We start from the raw sequence: 21,885 nt of genomic DNA on the forward strand, positions 1-21,885 counted from the left end.
ACGTGCATGCAGTGCACGACGTTCATAGTACCTATAATTGCTGTTGTTAACGTTTTTCTTCAGCCTTCGGTCAACCATCACTAGCTAACCAATTAAATGACACGAAATTAACCAACATCCACAGATAACCAGCCGCATCTGCCGTCGTCCGCTGTTCATTTGTCTGAACGGACCGGCTCAGTTTGCATAACATGAGATAGACACGTACGGATAAGCTCGTTCGGCTTTCTTTATCGAATGCATTTTCACCTTATCGTTTATGCTGCCGTCATAGCCAGTCTAATAAAACGCACAACAGCGCCATTATCTAGTTAATTATAAGAAATCGCCAGCAACATCAATTGTGTTTATTTATGCGCGTTTATAGTTGGTCCGTTGTGATAAACAATTAAGCAGCGGGCAAGTCTAATGGAACAAGCTCAGCGCCGAATGAAGTTGTGATTACATTCTTCCGTTACATTTTTAGTTTTGAATTGGCTACCCTAGTATTTGGTTACGGTCAGCAGCTTGCAAATACGACGTACTGCACGTACAGATAGGTACGTAGCTGGATGCGCGACGCTTGCAGCACGAACAAGATACAAGTTGGGTACCTGTTCGCTTTAATCGACCGGGGCAACGCTGCGTAACAATAGTAGAAAGTGTCAAATGCATCCAGCGCTTCATTCATACCCGACAATTATAGTGAGTAGGGTAAATGCCGTTCTATTTCCAAACTCAAATTGGACTTTGTCGAAGCTTTGACGTTATGTCACCGGCATCATCGCACACTTCCCTCTGGTTTCACCCGGCCAAGCATGTCGATCGCGCCCTTTTTTATCGCAGACAGAAGAAGTAGTTTAATAATAAAGCAAACAAATTGTTTTCTTTTTTACGTTAAAGGCCTTTGCATGCACGCACGCACGCGCGCGCGCGCGCATACTTCGCCATGCATTCCATTATGCTTACGTACTAGGACAGCCGTTCCTGCTTTATTAACCCTCGACGCTTGGATTCGATGTTTTTAATCATCATCAGCATGCAGCGGCGTGCGCGCACGGATACGTGATGGGCGTTGCGCATTCTGTTATGGCTTACAGGTGTTGCTGCCAGTGCCGGCCGTACAGAGCTTTCCGTTAGCTTGCTTGGTTATTTGATATTCCGGTAGTTGTTGAAAACTGCTGTCATAATCGAACGCTTCACGCGGCATGACTCAATGATGCTGATGACTGTGTAGTCGAAAACAACGGGAAGCTCAGGCTTCAGAACAGGCTTGAAGCCAGCCACCAGAACGGCGTTAGTTAATATGATTCATTGGGATCAGGATAATTGGCTAGGAACACATCTTGCTGGTCTGAACAATAGCGCACATTGTACGATACTATTATACGGTGATGTGGGAAACATCAGATAATGTTGTTATCACTATGGTTAGTCGGACTATTATGCGAATACGACCCACGTGTATGAGTGTGCTTTGTTATTATGCCTTGTTAATGCACTCTGTTATTATCTATTGGTACGGGGTGTCGAAATATAAAATTAAAAAAAGACGACGCTTTTTTTCCGTAAAACACCAGTTATTCCCAAAATAGCAACAAATCCTAGCTTTTCGAGCAAGGATATCTCCTCTTCCCGTAGGGTATATCGCAACACCCCTTCATCCAGTTACTTCAACAATGCATCGGGCCGTGGGTGGAAACTACCTAAATGAACCAGTATTTGGATCTATCTATTTGTCATTCATTTCATGCTCTCTACCGAACCGTGTACAGAGTGTTCAATGAACCATACGATATAAAGTCATAGAGCAACCGTCTGGGTACACGTTGACCCAGATACGGGCTGAACTGAATAGTACCAGCCTTGAAGTCATGTGTTTATTTATTCACTGTTTTGGCCCGCCCTACACGTCAGAACGACCACCCGCCCGGAGATACACAATAGAGCGAGCATAACGCGGCAACACATAAATACGTACGGACGTACTTGCAATGAAACAAATAGCCTTTCGGCAAAAGGAAGGCAACTACCAAGCGCCGTTGTCAGTTCCGCCGCCTCCATCGTACTAGCTTACAAATGATCCTGCGGCATTGTGGGGTGTTGCTGTGGCACGTCGTGTCTGTATGCCGACGTATACGTAGACTGATCGGAACGAGCGCTAAACATTTTTCAAACAGTTTCCAATACAGTCATTACATACAGAGTTTTCACGTTGGCCAAATAATAAAATCGGTTTTTTTTTTTTTTTTTTTTTTTTATATGAGAAATAAACAACACAGCTGATTGTTTTTTTTAATGCTAAAGCTTCTAATTGGCAATTTTTGCCCCACCGATATATTATACGGTAGAAACATATATCGAAACGGGTTTTTGCGCGAGAGATCTTGAACTGCGCTTGACCACGTTGTAAAATTATCAGAATCGTTGAAAAAAATTATATTCCATATATATATACATAGTCAGAAAGAGGGCGATACAGAGCAAAAGTAAAGAGTAACTAATTGTTTATAACATAGTTGTTAGGTTTTTAGCGTTGACTAGGATTTTAGTGTTTTATTTACTGTCTGTTATTAAAGTTCTTTGGTTGAATACAAGTCAGGTGTCCAACTAGAATTTACAAAGCAGATAATTTTACATCTTGGATATAGGGCGTACAGCGTACAGGAGTGTAACACTCGATACAGACATAGAAGGAAGCTTTATTTCAAGGCTTGCAGTTATTTTTTTGAACATATAGAGCGCAGCTAAGGAAAACTAATACGAATTAGCTGGCCCCTTACGTATAAATATGAAAAATAGCTTCGCACGGTTAAGCGGACTAGTCCACGAATATCCGATTCGCTTGTATTTGAAGAACCGGAAACCGATGATTGCTCGTAGTCATAGCGTCAACTCGGTAACGGTGTGGACGCAGCTCTTTTTGGTTAAGTATCGCACGATCGTCCTCCTGATGGTCTAATCTTCCAGGTAGATAAATCTTGTAGACCTTGGCCTGCTGGAGTGAGGTCTACCGTTGCAACATGATGTAAGGCTGCACATATGTGTACTGCGACACAAGTGAATTTAGCTACCGCCTACCGGATTGTCTGTTACAGTATTGCCATTGTACGGTAAGCTTATCGTAGCTAACACTATCAGCTATTAAATACATGTCTAAAGTTTTTGCATTCATAAACTGTGCGACTCTTCCGTCGCATCACCGCAAAAAAGAACGTTTTCCGCCGGCGTACATTAGGAAATGTCCAGAAGCGTTTTTAAAAGCTAAATGTTCTCTATTTTTCGTATGTTATCGTCGAAACTTCGCTAGTCTCAATGGTTGTCTAAAAGGCACTCAGTTAGGGAGGAAGATAGCTTGCTTCCGAGGGACGGATCCACCCTTAGAATGTGGATGAATTTTTAAAAAAGTTCACGAGAAAAATACTATCCATAAATCCTTGCACTCCGTATTACTTGTTACTTTTACAGCTAACTTCGATAGCAAATGGCGTGTATGTGTTTTTAGTTGCTGACCTGTTACTGTTCGGCCTCATCCATTCGCAAGTGCTGTTTACTGAAGTTGAGAAGGTACCACATCTACACAGGTTTCAAGCCTCAGCAATAAAATGAAGACTGCCACTTAAGTTTCAGAATTGGCGTTGAATTTCGAAACCTCCTACTTATAAATGTGGAATATCTTTTTGTGAGGGCTGTAACCGCACCTACAAAAGGGAGTGCAGCCCCAACAAACTATCATGTCTGTAGCACCGAGGAAACTGTTTGAATATATTACAGCTCAGGGGTATGATGAATTGTATTTGCACCAGTCATTCGTAGCGGCACGACGAGCGGAAATAAAGACCTTAACTAATTTGATAAACTTCATAAGTCTCAAGTGATAGTTGAGTTTGGTGCCCTACCCACTTCCGTGCCGCGGCAGTCAAGCATGTGCAAAAATAACGTTACACCATTTGTCATTTTAAAGCGTCAAGTTTTACGTCGGGTCGTCGCTAGCCATCGACGGTCGTCGATCGTTCATCGAACGGCTTGCTTTTCAATTCGAACTTATGTTCTAACATATATTTGACATGTGTATTCGGTGTTCTCTTTGTTTGGTGTAACGTTCGTCACCACGAACGTTCGAACTGGTACAGGATGAGACAGGATAGGCCACCTAGTAGGTCGTCGACGTAACAGGTAAATATAGAAACATGAAGAGCTTTCTTTCCGAAAATGGCGTTTGATGTATTGTATCATGCTGATATCTCATGGATGTCAAGACGGTTGCACTGTCCTTGCCGCCGTCGGATGCTGCAGAGGCTTTTACCTAAGGTATAGCTACTATTTCTATAAGTAAAACTTATCTGGCCTCTTATTCACGTGAATACTTCGCGTTTATTAAAGGAGGTAAAACGTATCCGGCGACGATGTTCAGAGGAAGCTGGACCCGAGCCTAAGATCTAAATTCGTCGTAAACTGCGTCTACATCCATTCGTAGCATTCGCAGTATGGCGGGCATGCCATGACCGCCTAGAAAGAAACGAGATCGTCTGCTTGACCGTGTGTTGAGGATTGCTGATACTGACATAGTTTTGAGTCGTGATGATCAACAACCAATTATAGGAAGCATACGCTGATGGTGGGCTTAATAACCTGCAGCTTGACTTTGCTGTCCTAAGCGAAGATTGCTTCTGCTTCGCAGTATCGTCGAGCGAGTTGAAACGCGGCCTTTTTTTCGCTAAAACAACCGACTATTTTGGAGTTACTATACGTATCTCACGCCGATAATCTTCGATAGTAAATCTGTAATCGCAATAGTAACGAAAATGTAACAGCGGTCGATCAAACGATGATGTGACAGATGTGGCAACAGCTCGCGTATTGGACAATGTACGCGTGGCTGTTTATCTGCTGTTTCTTCTCCCCTTTCCCACGCGCTAGCAGTGTCCAGCATACGGCAAGCGGAGTTCGCCGCAAGTACTTCGGTCTGACGCTACGTACTTCGCAGCAGCGCGAAGCTAGCATCAATAACAACAAGCGACTGGCTGGTCTTTCTGTGTAGTCTGTTGCAACTGTATGAACGGCGATGGCGATAGACCGACGCGTGGGACGCTATTGAAGTCAGACGTCGCAAGGGTAATAGTAGCAGTGCAAAAAGGTAGATGTCATAGAAGATCTGTAGCTGTTTGTGCGGGATCGTCGCTGTCCTTTCGTTGTTGTTATCCGGTCGGAAGAACGCACTCGACTGACCGGCTACGGCGGCGGCGGCGGCGGCCGCCGCCAGACCGATAGACGACCGATGCGTGTGCACGTATTCGTCAGGAGAACAACGGCAGCGGTGGCAACCAATCGTTATAATCACAACTATGCTCTACAACTACTACGAGTGTTACTCACGGGCCAGCTGAATGGCAGCGGCACCAGCAGCAGCGATTTCGCAAAGGATCGAAATCGAGTAAAACAAACTGAAGAGAGAAGAGATGGATCGGCCCCCTTGCTACGAATTTGTCAATAATGTGGTGGTGCCAACGCTATTGTACGCCGCTGACCGACATGTCCTGGTCCTAGCGATCTTTTAGTGGTTGTTGATCGTGTCGGTGGCACGCTTGCAGCCACAATCGAATCATAAACCTGGCGCGGGCGTAAACGGTCGCTTTCGTCTTCTGCTTTTGCCGTTTCTGAGTGCTCTTACTGTGATTCTGCCATTTGCGTTGATGATGGACGTGTCGCTTGTCACATTCACGACGATAACTGCATGTAAACGACAAACCGCAGTGCATATAATTAGAGTACTATGTCTGTGCTGCGTCTGTAAACGTGAAGCACATGCTGCTCAAAAACAAAAACGAACTACAGCGAGAGAGTTTGCTTAATATACTGCCTGGTCGATGGACTCTGTCTAATCTAAGTAGACAGATATTGCCGCTGCGTACACATCGATATGCGGACTATCAACGACCGATACGGAATGATGTGATAATTTACCCTGTTGTAACTTTTTGATATATAGGGTGTACAAAAAGTTAAGTCGTGAAGTGGACGAATTCTACTCAAAGAAAGCCAGTTTTTTAACACTGTAGGTTTCGTAAGATCAATCACTTCTTCATGTCATTCGGTATTTTTCGGTAAATTTTTTTTTTTGAAAAAATAGATATCTGGAAAGTAGCTCCCTTTTTGTCTACTTTGCATCATTTTTATCGGCATGCGTAACTTTTTAAGCATCCCCTATGTGTTTACGTAATATGGCCCTGGTCGGTGCTGGCCGGTATTTCCAGAATGTTCACTCTTCTTCAGTAAGCCTCTGTGATTCATTCATAGTACTCTGGAACAGAGCAAAAAGTACACAAAAAAAAATTATATTCGGCTTTAACGTTTGCATGTTATCGTTGATTCGTTAGGGACGCACTATATGTTCATTCAAACAACACACATATATATATATATATATAATACTACTAAAATTCTATTTACAACAAAGGGGTTAGATGATTTTTTCGTAAGCGTGTTGGGTTGGGCTGATTGTTTCGTGTCGGAAATGTTCCATCCTGGGAAGATCTGCGCATAAAATAAAATCAACTGGACGAATGCTTTTTCTAAACGTAATATTATTTTAACAAAAAAATTATAAGCGATTCGGATAGCTTATTAGGCATCAAGTTGAATTTAAATAAAAACTGTTGATTTATATACTTTTCCTTTTTGCAATTTAGAGGTAAAGTGGTTTTTGATCCCAAGAATTCATAATTGATGATCGAAGAACTGCATGAAAATGTGACGTAAATTGCTCCACCTGAACTGGCTTATTTGAAGTTAAAATGGCGGAATTTCTATTGGTTGTAACCATGTGACAACGAGATGAAGATGCGCCTTGAGCTCTTCTCGAGTCGTTTTTTTCTAATAAATTTCAACTAGAAAATTAAGGCGGCTGATTCGAAGTTCGTTTCGTAAAGAATAAAATCCTAAATCATTATGCATTACATAGAGAAAAATATCGAGACAGATATGTTAATATTTATTTTCAAAAAAAAAAAAAAAAAAAATTAAATCCTCAAACTTCGTTGACGTTTTAACCAAACATAGCCAGGCATAGTTGAGCCTATTAGAGTAGGCTTATTAAATAAATAGAAAACTAAGAGAGAAAACTTTCAGGATACACTCTATGTATAGAGGGACGCTTATTGTATTTATTGCTAACGATATTGATTAAACGTCTACAACCCCGTGAACCAAAATGTGTATATCTGGAGGGCAGACGAAACATAAAGAAATGCCACTACGTACTATTTCATAATTTACCTAGTAAAAAAAAACTAATCTTGTATTGCTTCAATGAAAAAGCACATGTCAACCTAATATCCGGAACTAACTACTAACCCCGCTGCGGCTCTCGGACTCCCCTCGGTCAATCTGTCGGTTACGTCAAAAAAATCAGGAGCGTATAAGTTTTCTTTATCTTTTCCCATTTGTGCTACCGGCTGTGACCTTCATGCCATTCAGACAGCAGCAGAACTACCGGCACTAGCAACGATCACAATAGGTACGGTGATACTTTAGGTCTAACAGTTAAATAGTCAGATACTTCGACCAAATCGATACTATCGTTGATCACACAACCGTCACCGTATAGTAATCATAATAACACAAATCATTTTCTTATCTTCTATTCGTCTTCGGAGCCATTTATGGCAGTTTGAAACGTTTCCATATCGGGAAAAGCGACAAGTTTCACATGAATAAAATTGTTGCGAAAAAAACAGCGTTGTTATTATATGTGTAAATATATATATATATATATATACATTGTTGCCACTTTGCGCAGGTGTTAGTTATACCGTTGCCCTTCGCAGCGCGTTAGTCAATCGAGTAGTTTGTAGATATTTGAAAATCTCGCGGGCCAGTAGCTCTTATAGCGCTTCATATTGTAGTTGCAGTATTAAATAGTGACGCGTTTCATAGCGGGAGGAAGCTCAGCTTCCGATAGTTATTTTCTCAACGAAGTTCGCCTTTGCTCGGCAAGAAATGAAGCTGAGACGAGGAGCAGTTGGGTGTGGGGGGAGGGGCAGGGGCTTGACATTTTGCATCGTAGATAGCAGTGTTCGACAACCTAAAAGACCCAACAATATTACCACTACTTAATCAGGTAAGTGACGCTATAGGTGGCGCTGTTGCCATCGGCGCCGCTACGGACGGACGCTCGGTGACTGACATCGCCTACAGAAACATGGTACTCAGACGCACAGAGAAAAGCGCAACTACTCTCTCAAGACAACGAGGCGTTTCGGGCGAAAAGAGGATGGCAACGTTAGCTGAGTCGTTGTTGCGGCAAGCGCACTATCGTTATGCATGTAGCATTGAGCAAACGAGGGATTCCGGCAGGAAGAATCTACGAGAAGCAGACGAATTAAATTTGAATCAATAACAACGGAACCAATAAAATAACTTGGGAAAGAAACGATCAGCTAATGACGCCAGGAACCGAAATGTCGCCATAGCAGTTATTGAAACAGCGCGAGCTCGTGTGTATGGTGAATTCGCATTGAGGCATTTGAATAAAGACGCCGCTGCTGTTGGCGATTACCGCACCATAAGTAGAAATATGCAAGAACCGATTACCCCCCACGTAACTATAGCTGTAGAGCGCCGGTCCAGATATTATAACCAGTATAAATATATATATATATATTGGGTAATTTAGATTACATGTTTCAATGCCACCTATTTGCTACTACCTATTGTAGCTAGAGTGGAATATAGAGATCAACACAGGCAACCTTTATGCTTCACGGTCATCTATACTTCGAGACCAAACTTCTATTCGACTTCAACGAACTTGATGAACTACAGTATCGATCATTTATCACTTAATCACGGATTACTTCGGGATGGTGACGTATATAATGGTTAAGTACTTATGTGATCGGATAAGTGACGCACGAGCTCAATGCCACGTTACCACTGCAGATCGATACGTTCGAGAGACCATGAAGTCTTTGAGGTCCGACGAATTCACGATGGCCAACTTGGTTTTCCACACAAATAGAGATGAAGAAGGACTGAAAAGCATGAATTTGTAAATACTGGATATATGACATCGCGCCGAGCTGCGATAATATTGTTGTTTTAGCAAATAGTTTCGAGCTCCTAAAGCCCGTCCTGCGACCTAATATTATAGGTCAACAATATGGATTTCATATTTCAGTCGTAGTTACCGGAGTTCTTACCGGAGTAATCACTTTTAACGTTTCAATCGTAATAGATGTCATTTCGAAGGTGTAGTTTGCAATTGAATAACTTCAGCTTTTACCGTGTATAGAATAGCACTCGATAATAAAAGCATGCCTAATCATTATAATGAAAATAACCATCGTGGTCATAACAAGTATCGCTGAGTTTTAGCGTCGTCCTGAAATGAGGCACGCTAAACACCCCGTATTAAAACTTTATGCCTTTGTGTGATTATATTGAAAATGTCTAGCAATTATGTTCCTGTTTAAACTGTTTGGCCGTGGCTATCTGTCCGTTTCTGCCTGGCCAAATAAGCCCAACTCAATACCCGCACTGAAGCTAAAAACCAGAAATTTAACCTTTGAAATCAAGGCTATACTTACTTAGTAATAGTAGGTCAATCAAGAAAAATATTGAATGATTGTAGTGCCTTCAAATAGTCTGCTACTATTACGTTAGTTTGGCGAACCCCAATAAAACGTTTGTTATAGCTCCACAGGCCTTTGAGATTAGACCTTTACATGCAGCAGGTTCGGGTGCCGTTCGAAAATTCGACATATACCCAAGAAAATCGGGAATGGTGTCTTTCGTGCGCAAAGTTATCGAATCCGATCCACGTGAACAACAGCACGGCATCATTTGACGCTTAAAATTCGCAGTCGTCACTCCGAGTACGCATCGGCGCGACAATCGTCGAAGAACAAAACCGTATTCGTGCCGTAAAAAAACTAGGTACATATCCAGAGACGGATAATACTTGATAGCTTAAGCGGTAAGGATTGTAACCTCGCGAAGTACACTATCTGAGGAGTCTCGAACTTCACTGTCGATTTGACAGAGCTGTAAAAGCAGCCACAAAAGAGAGTTGACAGCAGCAGCAGCAGCAGCAGCAGCAGTGACGATGACATGGCCTTCCACGAACTCTGAAGCAACTGTATCTTAGTGGAAATGTCTGTTTTACACCTTTACTGCTTTATAGCGCTGTCTGACGCGCCGTACCACGTACGCCCTTTAGAAGGTTTTCGGTTCTGCGAAAAACCCTGCGAGCGAAGTTTGTGTCTGGATGTGCGAGGCGAACGTCCTAACGAAGCTAGTCAGCACTGATGAAGGGAGATCCCGAAGCCGCAGCGCGATACATTCGATCGGTCAATGGTGGTTTCTTCACCATTCGGTGCTCTATTGAGTGACTTCACATCTTACCGCCTCACTCATTTCCTTTCGAGTCCTCACATTCCGGGCCCCTGCATAAAACGAACATACAACAACTGTCCATCAAAGTAAAGAGGCCGCGAAACTTCGCAATGATAAAGACAATGCTTGTTTATACTCGTTGTGGACGGAGCTCATTTGAGGATTCACAGGATTCGCATAGTTCACGCACTTCTCTAAAAAGATTTTGCTTTCCAATGCCATAGCCGGGCGTGAGCACTTCGACGCGAGCTTACCTGGAGTTCGCTAGAGTGTGGCTGGGTCAATTTTGGACGTACGGTACCTGTCCAGTACTGTATTTGATGTGATCTTGTGCAGAAATGGGAAAAATGGGTTTCCGAGCGTGCTAAACATTAACAGGAGTACTTTCTATTTTCGCAACGAAACAGTTCCTACGGAGCTTTCAGGCCAACGAATAATTTTTAAGAGTTCGTACCATAGCTATTGTATTTAACAAATGTCTGTGCGTTCGCTGAATATGATCTTGAACACAGTTGTCACTCGCTGTCGTATAACTTCGAACTAGTTATTGTTAAAGGGTACATTACTTACCGTGGCAGTTGAGAATCAGCCCAAATGTGTTACACGGTACTTGATGATGTGGCGGTATAAATAACACAGGAGCGGTAATCCGTTTTTCACGGCCGAAAGCTCAACCTCCTTCCAAGCAGGAAGCGTTACATGAGGTCTGGCTAGCCATGAGCGAACGTCTTTCACGGTAACCATTTTCGGCGGTAGTTCCGTACTTGCCCATAGCGATCTTGTTCGTCGATCAGTGAACAGAGACTACGACTACTTGACGGCGCCGACGACAGCGGCAGTCTGCTTGAGCTTATACTCTACTGTTCATACGTTCGAGAGCTACCTGAGCGACACGACGTAACTGCCTTAGAAGCGAGCAAAAATTGGACGCAAAGTGGCTAAGCGGCAGCATGCGAGGCGCGTTTGAACGATAGATATAAAAACAGTAATCACTCTTTGCTCAACCCTCCATTGGAGATTCGCTTTAAGGAGACGCTAGATGGCTGATAGTGAGCCGATTCGATGAGATGATCCACATTTAGAGATTGTAACGACGGAGTTATACCGCTATACTAGGATCAGTGGAAAGCGACTGAATGTCGCCTTGGTGACAGCTAGTTCCTGGTCTGCGCCTACTATTCGGTAGATGGACCTTATGCCTATGAGTATATAAGTATGCATACGGTTGTACGTATGTGTGTGTAAGTGTGTATCGATGTGTGTGTGTGTGTGTGTGTGACGTACCGTCTTTCGCACACCACACATTTTCCTGTGACCGGCGAAAGCTCGGTCTGAAAAATGTTGCAGTGACGTCCCGCTTTTGGAATCACGATATAAAACAAGAAACACAAAAAGACAGTAAACGTATTGCGACATGGACAGCCTTCAACACGTTTTGCCAATTCGTCAGCTTGTGCTCAAACCCGAGTCGCGTCACTGTAGATACGGTACTAGATGTCGATTGGACTAGTGACGCAGGGTCGGCTTCAGCTTCACGCCCGACGCAAAGAACACCATTTAGGGGTACCCAAAATGAGCGTTCGGCGAGAAAGAGAATACCTATCCAAGAACACAAAAGCGAAGAGGGTACACGTTGACGTACGAAGTGTTGGCTGGCCGAAGTCGAAGGAATGCGTCCGAAGTAAAACCCAACAACCGACCACCGCTAGCCAGTTCTCGAAGATTAACCGTCGATTGACCGGCCAATCGCTCAGTCTCTTAGTTGGGCGCAGGAGTCTGCCAACGCATTCACCTGTTCAGCCACTGGCTACGCCACGCGGCAGTCGCGTTAGAAACCGCTGTTTCTGCTTTGGTGTCTACTCTTGAGCGAATTCTCCTTTCGATATTCGCAGTTAGGGGCCGGCCAATAAGTCGGGAGCACTCACAAGCGTTCTGTTCTTTAGCTCCGTTCATTCCCAGACCCTGCGACGGCACTCCACTGTTTCAGCAAGCACTTACGACGCCCCGAACTCGACAGCGCTAGTGGCTGCCATAGCGGCAGCAACAAGCCGACAAGCAGGCCGATAAGCCGCCCACGAACCTGCCCTCTGCAGTCGCCATTACCTGACCAAAGCCAGAAAAAAGCCACTCGTTTTGGATCAATTAGCAAGTATATGTGCCTTCGCTACGTAGTAGTTCTAGCGAGAGAGTGACTCTCGCTCAGTAGACGAATGCAATCTACGTGATGTATTCGTTAGTGGCGGCCATATGTGTGACCTGTTCTGGGTGTAGATGAACTTTCTCCAGAAACCGTCCCGGAGGCCGGACCTTGTTTCGGTGAACGGGCCCCGAACCGCCACCAAACAAAACCTTTATAGATTAGCTAGCGAAAATATCAACAAAAAAATCATAGCGACCGGGGAGCCGCTTTTTCAAACAGACACCGTTCGGAACAAGGCCGCAATGACTGAATCTCCGAAATCTTACACAATATATCGATTTTTTCCTATTCACGACGTCCGTTTCGCAGCGCTACTGGAGCGTCTCAAGTAGACTTTGCAGCAGTACACAAATCATGAACTGTTCAAAGCCGTGAAATAAACCAAGTTATAGAATAGACGACGGCGTGGTAGCTTATCCAGAAGTTTTTCCCAATCCTAATTAGGGTTACGTATTACACGGATCCATATGGTCGGCACGTTTTACGTCATGCTTATACTTATGTTAACTCAACTAGTAATAATCAAGATCCAGTGAAGTTAGCTCAATCAGAATAATGAGCTTAAACTGTTATCTATATGGCTCCCGAACGAGACAAGCAAAAAACGAATGGTGGGTGCCCTTAACTGCGCAATCCGCATTATATAAAGAATGTAAATGGGATGGGAAGCTGCGAACGATAGAAGCAAAACGTTTAGAATTATTTCTCTGTATATCTGTACTTTATGGCCTACAAATAGCTTTGGAAACTGGTCGTCGTCGATTTGTTTAGGCGATTATTTACTCTACTAGCAATTATCTCGTTGTCGATGCTGCGCGAAATTCGAAATTATTCGCGGACTTATTCGCTGTGTAGGTTCTATAATTGTCACTAGGGGGCTTTTTGGACACAATTTCTTGTTCGAGCGGTAACTGTCGGCAGTATGTGTTAAGTGACGCCCAGCCCGATCGTTTTCGGATTTGTTGCGCACCTGTAGCTGCAAGCTATCATATAAAATTAATCTAATCGAATAAAAAACGATCTAAATAATTAGCGAAGCTTCTAAGTGACCGCACTGACATGCCGATAGACAATACGTACGTTAAAATAAAGGCCTGTCCAAAAAGGACCTTGCTATTGTGAAGGATAAACTAGCGAAGAAGATATGAAACAAGGATAGCACAAAAGACGCACTAAAAAACGTGATCATCAATACGATTGTGCCCTCTTTTTTCATCCGCCGATCTTAAAGACATAGGAACTAATCAGCATGGAATTAGCAACAGATTAGTGCAATTGGCTATTTAAATTCCAATACTTTTGCTTCGATGTTGTCAGGCGTAGACGACACGAGTGAGGTGTGTACGAGTAAAGTTACCGGGTGCCCATCGAAGAGCATAAGCAGATCCCTGGACCTCCGAAGACTACTAGTGGCTACGTATCATCGTCGTCATCACCACTTCCTTCAGCATGGTCACCAGCAACGGCACCATTAATGCCATCGGGAGGATAATGGTAAACGGTAAAAAAATTCGAGTGAAGACGAAGTTAATGGCGCAAAGTCCTTCTTCTGAAGAAACGCTTAGGTTCATCTGGCTGGCTTCGATTGTGTCCCGAAAGCGATGTTGCCGTTTCACGTTGACGCTAGAATTCTGTCGGGGGTTTGAACCCCTTGCGGGTGCCGCGTTTCCACTCTTTCTGGCCACCACTGAGCTAACAGTCTGACTGTAGGGCCAAGTCAGCCGGTTAAGCTGCCACGCGATCACGGCGTTGGCTGAGCGGTAAATTCCGAAATAGAGCCATGACCGAGAGAGAGAGAGAGAGAGAGAGAGAGAGAGAAGGTCCAGGCGAACGAATTGGCCGAACAACAAGTGAACGCCAGCCGACCTCGAGCGACAACGAATAGCAGAAACAAGTGAGTGGGCAGGTTCATCACGCTCGCTGTCGCCGACGTTTGGGGTCGGTGAGAACTAACGAAGCGAAGTCTTGTCTGAAGCATCCGGGTTCGAAAGGATTTTGATTGCGCTGCTGGCGCAACGCTAGATGTCTAAAAACACACAAAACTAAGAAACAACAATAACTAGACGTCGCCTAAGTGAGAGATATGGATGGAAACGATACGTGAATTTTGCATTTTGCAGTTAGCAGTTTTTTGGGGGTTTAAGGAAATGGACGACAACAACAGATAAACACGAGTGGATGGTACATAGGCAAGTATGCGTAAATGGATGTTCACACACGTGCTAAATGTAATTGTTAGGTTATTAATGCGTAAGTCTTTATATATCAAATAATTCCTTCATTAATCTACCTAGATTGAAAATAAAAGTTACGAATAAAATATATTCCTTCATTTAGTGCTAAGAGCTGCTATGTGTTCCCATTGAACAGTAATTATCTGATACCGTCTTTCGGTGAAGCGCTGTATCGGCTTCAACTTTCCTTCGGAGATCCTTTTTTGTTCACGCAGGCGGGCTTGTACGACAGCTCGGGCACGTCCTGCAGGCGCACACGGCACACTATATTTTCGCTTCGTTCTGAGTAGTTTGATTGCTCTACCATCTATCGATAATTTTTCAGATGTTGCCCCACTCTTCAGTGCCCCCGTCATGTCAGCAACACCACTAAGGTAACGCGTTGTCACGTAGACTTTACTTTTGTTCGTAGTAACTCATTCCGTCGCATTACCTGATAATCAGCTCCTGAACAGCCTCTAATCCACATGTCTCGCGCTTTCGTTCCGAACCATTTCATCTCCCAGTGCGTCAATCCATCATTAACGGTAAATCGGGTGATTGGGATAACACCGTTATATTTACGATCTTATGTAGATTTGTATTAGCTAGCAAGCAAAATTTTACTGGTTAGTTAGCTGCCGTCAATCGTTTTCAACGACTTCATAGCGAATACGCTGTACAGTTGCGTGTACCATCTATCCCAATCCAACAACAATATATTGACTCGTAGCGCAGCTAAATCCCTGGCGCAATAAAGGAAGACAGTGATTTCCTTATATGTTTAAGGTCAAAAAATATACATACAGATATATAATGCACGTACAGCCTCTAGTCCGCCCGCAGCGAAATGATTGGGGTGATTGGTTGGGACGATAGCTAAGCAGTGCTAGGAAATGGGTAACATTGATAATAGTTGTGTTAATTCTGCCGGCCGTTCTCTTATGCCGTCAAAGAGTGTCTGCGTGGGGACGCGCCGCTCCGTAGCGAGGCGCCTTTCTTCCTGGAGCGTCAGCAATAGCTGCTGCGGTGACGGCAGAAGATGCCGACGACGGAGCGAACAGTGATATCGGTGTCAAAGTGGGGTCAGGGTCGATGACGATGGAAGCAACGGTGAAAGCAGCTGTACCCGTTGAATCAGTAGTAGCATATCCGCGTATAGCAACAACAGTAATCGCAAGAGAAAACGAAGCAATGCGTCTGTCTGATCTGCTGTGATGATCGGTCGTGACTTGGCCAGCCGAAGCTCTTGGACTGACTATTTGAAAAACAGATTTTTTTTTACAGGATATTCGTAACCAGAATAATAGTGTACACAATTACATGTACATTCACTAGTTTATCTCAAGATTGATACGGATATATGTGTATAATGGCTATTCATAGATACACACGTAGGAAGAAACGATGCCACCGGCTGACGAAACAGCTCGTTAACGATTCCGTCCAATGTTGCCACTTGTTACTATTGGCGGATTGTTGTAGATTACTTAACCATATACTTGCTACAATCGCGCTGGGTTCGCTTTCATTGTCTTCGCCATTGTTGGACGCCTTCTCCCTGGCCGTCCGGGTTTCGATGTCAGGTTTACGAACTTCGCACGATTACTACTATTGTTGTTGCTGGAGACGCCATAAGCCACTCTGACGATCCTGTTACCGCTTATGATACTGCACGTTATTACCTATTCGTTTTGTCATTAGTTGTACTATTGGCATAGGTCACTTTCCAAGTCTGACCAACAGCGCAGATAGGCCATTCGCGATGGCAATCGAGAGTGCACGATGACGAAGATGACCCTTATTCATGTCGTGGTTGGTAGTCCTTACAGAAAACCGCTATTCGAGCTGGGTATACATATGATAGGCCTGCATAGAACTATAAGGGCAAACTTATTGATATTGCAGCGGTAGTAGACAGTAACTTTTTTTCTTCGCTTTTCAACAGATATACATACGTACGTACGTATCTATCGCTACTTGCATCAATTCCTCATCAACCTCAATAAAGGCGGCACGATCGGTTGGCAGACCAGTTCTCATCTGATTTGTCCGAGCTAATAGATGGACATTATAGAACATAATACCATAATGACCCTGGTATTAAAACATGAACACTGCGTACTTATGCATGAATGCAATGCATTGACTATAGTAAAACGAAGTGGTCCGTGAAGGACGCCCCATGTATCATATAGTGCCCCCGGTGGAATCAATGCTGCTAACCATTTTGAGCCATTCATATAGAATATCGGATCTTGTCGAAGACGTCAACTTCACTCAGTTTAATGGCGTGACGACGGCGAAGGGCAACGGTGTACGTGAATACTGTTTGCGTCTCGACTCAGAAATTCATCGAACACCTGTTAATACCGTTGAATACAATTCGACAACTAACGGCAATAGTCGCTAATTCTCGTTTCCGGTTGTGGTAAAGTTGACAAAACGCTTCCACATAGATAGACATCCAGATAGGACAGAGAATAGGACAGATTTCAATAGAGAAGGGGAACAAAAGAAACAGGCTTTCGCCTGCTTGTGAATCTAATTCGGCAAAGTGCCATCGAAAATTGTAGCGGTAGTCAACCGCAGGCGCACAGACAGATTGCCACTTGCAGTTTCATTATTTTTATTTTGATTATATAGAAAGGGGATGAGGGATTGAGGGGCTAAAGTGAAGTTAGTGAAAGAAACAAGCAGATGGTGAGCTGGTTAGCCACGTATTGGAAAAGCGCGCCGCGTTCGATTTTCACCGATGAATCAAATTATTCGTCAGCTGTGTTCCATATATAACGGACACAGGGCACACAACGTTGAATAGATGGTGTCTCGCGGCTGGCGTTTTGGACAAGGTTTTTGCCAAAATTGGTTCAGTCACAATAGAAAACAAAGAGACAATCAGGCATGTCACTAACTGCTTGTTAGGCGTTTGCTGGTATGGGACAATTCAGCGCAGCGCAAACTGTTGGGTTGCCTATAGTCTAGCATCGTTCTGATGCTGAAGCAGATTGCCAGATCTTCGCGTCTTCCTACAGACGCTGTAGACGACATCACAGTCGATAGTTAACAGTTTGACTTTTGCCGAGTCGCTGAAAAGCTACGGGACGCTTATGATAGGGTGGTAGCGGTAGACAACCACGGCAGCTGTAGCCGCTAGAGACAAGAGAGATCGTCGGAGCGTCGCCGAATTTGATTTTGTCGGTGACTCCAAAGTCATCAGAAACGAGAGGTCAGCGACTTCAATGGCAATAGTGGGTGGGCAGATTCGGCGCACTTCGCCACAACACGCGATGAGCAGCCAGCTTGTAGTTGCTACCGCTGCCGTCACCGCCACTGGCACCACTGCGGTGGCAGTGTCGTCTCGACGATCATTTGTACAGCTACGGATAGATACCCCAGCAATTGGTGGCCAGCCGTGGTAAACGGAGCTAGAATGCCGGCGAGTACAGCCAGCCACTCATGGTAAAGTCCCGATTTTAACCTTTGCGACTGTGTCGTTGCCCAGTTGCTCGTGGTCCACCTGTGCCACTATCTCATTTGGAAAGATCATTCCCTCCTTTGTCGACAGCGACGTCTGTCAATAGCGACTCTGTCGCTTGTAAAGGTGGAGAGAGCGCATTGTGTATGACGCCAACCTCAATGACGCCCGTCAACCGGCTGACCGTAGTTGAGCTGAAATGGTTTAAAGATACGGTGAAAAAGAGGAGCCGATCTTCGTACTGTTTATTCTTTTCTCCCCTTTTTGTAGCCACAAAAGCCCCGCCATAGCAAAACGACCGCAGCATCAATAGTTGGCAAGCGACGAAGTTGCCGATAGCAAAAGGCAGTTGTTGCTGCTGTTGTTATCGCCGTCGTTGTCGTTGATATCTAGAAGAGACCCGATGACACCAGTGTCTGTAGCTCTGGTCTCGTTGTTATTGCCATTGGCGAACTGTGCGGTAACGTCGGCGGCGGCGGCGGCGACCAGCAGCAGTAGAAACTGTCGGTGAGAAGTCCAGGTCGTCGTCGGTGACCAAAGCAGAGAAAAACAAAATCTGAGGGCTTGCCATATAACAAAATTCTCCAAGAGTTGAAAACGTGTGCGTGTGCATATCTATTTGTGGCTTGAGCGTAGAGATCACTGGCCAGATCCACGGTTGCCGAGTCAGTTAGTTAGTCAGTCAGTCAGTCTTACTAGAAAACACACAATACAGAAAAGTCGCATTGGGCAGCCTAACGATACGATCAGATGATTCTAGATGGCGGGCGCTATCTGTCTACCATACCTGTGTACATGCACACCGACACACGCAACGAAAAGAAGGAGGGAGGGTGTGCATCAGTGGAAGAAGAAGGGTGTTCTTTGGAAGATTTTGTCACCATCTTCGTAGTCAATACATCGATCGATCGATCGATCGATCGGTTTTGGTCGGGATCGATTTGAGTAAGCCTAAGCTCTATTGATTGTATGGTGCAGAAAGCGAAAACATAATGTATATTAATAAACTGACATCTCGCTATGGAACACCTTCTTCGTAGAAAGTACAAAGACTCCGCAGGGCTAATGTTAAAAACACGTTCAGTTTTTCTGTGTTAGGAGAGGCAAGTTCTGGAAAATTTTTATACTATAAATCACCAGAAACAATCCGCAAACCCTATACCAATGTATGTAATACCAAGGCAATAGTCAAGCTACCATAATTCACGTTCATTTTCGAGTCATCTAATCGGTTGGCTTTCGCTAACGTCTTATTCCCTGTTGACAAGTAGTAACTTAAAAATGGACCAATAATGTCCGTCACAAACATATAAATTACATTCAACACTACTTATACATTTCATTCCGCAGATATGTCTTTGTTAGCCTAGGCTCAACATTCTGCCGTAGGATTCATGCATAGTACTTTTTAATTATTTGATCTTTCTTTCTAACGATCGATAAAAAAAAAAACGCCGAAAAATATGTAGTATATATATCTGTTCGACATACTGTCATTTATCAAAAGAGAAAGTTTAATTGCCAAATATTGGATTATAAAGACATTGCTTTAATACTGTTATTGCTACGGTATTTATAATGGTGTGACCTTATCCACAATTACGGTTGACTATATAAACTTTTTACACATAAGTTAACAGAAAAACCAGCTGCGTTTTCTGGCTAACTAGGTCCAACGCGACGATTCTACTTTTACGACGACTGTGATCGCGCCATCTGCCTGGAAACATAAGGCACGCCTAGACGTCGTGAATGGCGCACCATTCCGAGGCAGCGATTTATCATGCCGCCTCTGCGTATACGATCGCGAGCTCTCGGTTTCACGCCACCTAAATCCCGACGATGATGCCGCTGTTCGAGCAGAAGCACTGGCAGACGACTTCGCAAGTTTCGCCGTCGAACTCGTCCTCGCTTCGTCCTCTCTGATCGATGCCGTCTCTCCTCAACCACTGACGTTACTGCTTAATTCCAGATGATCGTCCATCGATGGATTGGCATTGATATATAGCCACTTTCCAATCTACACAGCAAACAATGATAAACTGAACAGATCGAACAATGTTTCAAAATGCTCCTAGCTCTTTTCCAGTGGCTCGCTGCCCATGGGGGACAGAAACAATAGCGCTGCCGTTATTTTTGCCTGCTGTTTTTATGGTCACGCCATGCCATTAGCATTGACGCTGTTGTTGTCAAAGCGGGATGGCCCGTCTCCAACTGGGCCACTGGGAAAGAATAGTCAAACAAACGCACCGACGAGCAGAAACGATCAATTTGCTCGATCACCAACGCTAGTGGACAACTAGCTACGACAAGAACTATACTACCTGTGACCTTCACGAGGCCCCTGGCGCCGACGCGGCCACTGCCGCAGGACTAAGCGAGCAGTTGCGCAGGAGAACTGCTCTCAACGGCGGCCACCGTTGCTACCATATTTGTCACTGTTACCTCTGCTACAGGCAAATAGCCCTGTTGCCGATACCAACGGCAAACACGTGGCTGACCAATGGAAGAAGCGAATATTAATAAATCGTGTCGTATTATAATATACTGATTGTCATCGGCTCGTTATAATCATCATTATTTATAGGTGGCGGCAGGATCACCATTACAAGCGGCGCAAAAATGGACGAATGTATACTACGATAGTGTAAAAAGTGTAATGGAATTTTCTCTGAAACGATCGAGCGGGAGACGTCAGCGACAGAGATAACGTAAAATATTCAAGTGCAACCCTGGAAGGATCATAGCTAAAAGAAAGCAATCTATGTGCAAAGGGGTGTGAAAGAAAAGGACGCATAGCGAACTACAGGTCTATCCAAGTCTGCTTAGTGTGCGACTTGCGCTCTTAAAGCTCCCAGACGTATTGGCCTTTTACGTACAGTATGAGCGTATCTGTAGGTCTGTACCAGATGTAAGGTAAAGGACTAGATGCTAATTTTCGAATTTATAGGCCTTTTGCTGGCTTAGATTCATTTTAAGAAATCAATTTTCTTTGTTCATACTGTTCTGTCTGAAGTGCATGATAACTTGAAAAATCTTAAGTATTTATTTATTCATCCGCGGCAACAAACGAAGCAAGGAAATCCGTATCGACCACTGAATGGGAGCAGTTGCTATGCCAAATAGAGGGTGTTTTGCGATCACGTCTGTGTAGAGTGAGCTACCGAGAACCGTTCTAGGGCTTGAAAGCAAGAACTTTCATTTGTCCGTTCTCTTTCTCAAGAAACAGCAGAGTCAATTATTATGCTTATAATTGACAGTAAGCCTCTTAATCAAACGTAATATAATGGTATGAACATTATAACAGAATGGATGGGTTAAGGGTAGAAAGCCAACGGCTTGTCAGACATTGTACCTCGGACCGCGGCTGGTTACCGTAGCTGGTATGCGGATTCTAACGATACGAGGCACCATGCAGACGATCCTGAACGACTCACTCGTCCGTCGGAGGCGAAAAGGGCCGCACGGCATGGCATGACATCGAGCGGCATTCGACTTCCAGGCACAAACGTTCGGTTCTCGTCAGACGAAGATGGCGAGTGACAGAACGCGTTAAACAGTAGTCAACCAGCGATTACCACGGTTGCTGCTACTGCTGTAGATTTAAAGGCGATGAATCG

The 21,885-nt window shown here is 44.2% G+C and overlaps 1 long non-coding RNA gene across 6 annotated transcripts; it reads right to left on the reverse strand.

Moving 5' to 3' along the window:
* Window positions 1-325: 325 nt before the first annotated feature.
* On the reverse strand, window positions 326-13,344 carry LOC111255529 (uncharacterized). Of its 6 annotated transcripts, XR_015328790.1 has the most exons (5): window positions 10,945-13,344; window positions 8,868-9,011; window positions 7,791-8,062; window positions 7,333-7,365; window positions 326-6,280 (listed from the first exon to the last, which is right to left on the reverse strand). It is a non-coding gene; the product is annotated as an uncharacterized LOC111255529 (long non-coding RNA). The 6 variants fall into 6 exon arrangements; XR_015328792.1 differs by having other exon boundaries at window positions 326-7,365; window positions 8,912-9,011; XR_015328788.1 differs by having other exon boundaries at window positions 326-7,365; window positions 8,893-9,011.
* Window positions 13,345-21,885: the final 8,541 nt, after the last annotated feature.

This window comes from Varroa destructor, unplaced genomic scaffold (assembly GCF_002443255.2).
Source record: "Varroa destructor unplaced genomic scaffold, Vdes_3.0 BEIS01000001.1, whole genome shotgun sequence".
NCBI lineage: Eukaryota > Metazoa > Arthropoda > Arachnida > Mesostigmata > Varroidae > Varroa > Varroa destructor.